Source organism: Fukomys damarensis, unplaced genomic scaffold, assembly GCF_012274545.1.
Source record: "Fukomys damarensis isolate Sample0158 unplaced genomic scaffold, DMR_v1.0_HiC HiC_scaffold_20, whole genome shotgun sequence".
Taxonomy (NCBI): Eukaryota; Metazoa; Chordata; class Mammalia; order Rodentia; family Bathyergidae; genus Fukomys; species Fukomys damarensis.
In genome coordinates this window covers 42,758,871-42,760,881 of record NW_022900932.1, presented here as the reverse complement: position 1 = coordinate 42,760,881, position 2,011 = coordinate 42,758,871, and positions in this window count along the sequence as shown.

Below are 2,011 nucleotides of genomic sequence, written 5' to 3'. Positions count from 1 at the left end.
ATATATATATATATATATATATGCATAGGTACAAATGAACCATTCATATAATGTACACCAGCATCATAAGCATAACGTTGTTATTTTTCCAGGCTCCTGTGTTTCTTGCCTTGTCCCTGTTACTACTCACTTTCCCTATGCCCACCAGGAAAACTATCATCTGGCTTAGAACAAGATAGATTACATTTATTTGAGTTTTTAAAAAAATACATGCCTAAACTGGGCATGGTGGTATATGCCTATAAATCCAGAAATATAGGAGGCTGAGGCAAAAGAATGGTAAGTCCAAGGCCAGCCTAAGCAACTTAGTGAGACCCTGCCTCAAAATTAAAAATAAAAAGGGATGGGGATGCCTCTCAGTGGTTGAACACTCAGTACCACAAACACAAAACAAAACAAAAAATTAGCACTCCAAAAACTGATGATAATATTTTATATATTAGCTATGCACAGCATATTATTTTAAAGTATATATACAATGTTGAATGAATAAGTTAACTAATTAATATTTGTATTACATCATATATTTGTCATTTGCTTGCTTTCATTTTTATATAAAGCGGATCATGTATATATTCTTTTACACATGCAGTATTCTTTTGCTCAGCGTTATGTGTTTGAGATTCATTCATACTGCTGTGTATATAGTTGTAGGTTGTTCACCTTCATTGCGGTACAGAATTCCACTATGCAGATAAACTACAATCTACTGTATTGAACTATTTTTCTAATTTCAATGCACATTTGGGTTGCCTTCAGTTTTTTCCTTACAAACAGAGTTGTTATTAGCATTCTTTCAGTGACTGTATATATATAGTTTCTTGCCGAAAATATGCTAAGTGGAATATTTGAGTCATAGGATATGTATATTCAGCTTTAGTAGGTACACTTTCCATGCCCACCATCAGCAGTATAGTTTAAAATTATGCTACATCTTTACCAGCTCTATATCTGTCCCTTTCTTTGAGCCATTCTGATTGGTGTTTGTAGTATGCACTGTGTACTTAATTTTCATTTCTTGGGTTTCTACATTTTATATAATGATGTTTAAAAGTTCTTTATATATTTTGATAATTTGTTGGATATATCAGACAGTTTCTCCCACTCTGTGATGTAATTTTTTTGCGGGGAAGGGGGAATGCACTGGGGATCATACTCGGGACCTTGCACTTGCAAGGCAGGCGGTGGAACCCTGAGCTAAATCCCCAGACCCTGTGATGTAATTTTTAAATTTTCTCAATAAAGTCATTTGAGTGAACAGAAGTTCTTGATTATTTATTTTTTCCTTTATGGTTAGGTCCTGGTGTATCCTATTTAAGAAAGTTTTTCCAGCTCTAAGAAAGATATCATGAGGCTGGATACAGGGACATATACCTATAATCCCAGCTATTCTGGAGGCTGAGATGGGAGGATTGCAACTTCGAGGCAAGCCTGGGAAACCTAGTAAACTCCTATCCCAAAATTAAAAAATGGAAAGGCTACAGATATGGTATGCAGGAGACCCTGGTTTCAATCCTCAATCGTGCAAAAAAGCTTTTTTAGAAGAAAGACATTATGACAGTATTTTTCTGTTTTTTTGTTTTTTTTGTATACTGTTAGGTAGAAATCAGGAGTTTTAAAAAGCCTTATTATCCAGTTGACTCAGAACTGTTTAAAAAACGCTGTTAACCATAGGCCACTGATTATGGGACTATATGTGTATGGATCTGTTTCAGGACCATATTTGAGGAGGAGTAATCTGTTAAGCTTATTCTCTATGCAGAACCTGGAAAAGCTGTTGCTGCTATCGATGCATTGCATACTGCTATTATTACTCTTTTTCTAGAAATATGAATATATATATATATATACACATACATATATATATATATAAATTGAATTTTGGGAAACTTTAACGGTGCTGCCAATTTTGCAAAAAGTCATCCCAATTTACTGTGTTGACTTGGCATTGTACAAAAATGGACAGCCATATTGGTCTAGAAATGTTAATTTTTTAATTTTTATTTTTTAT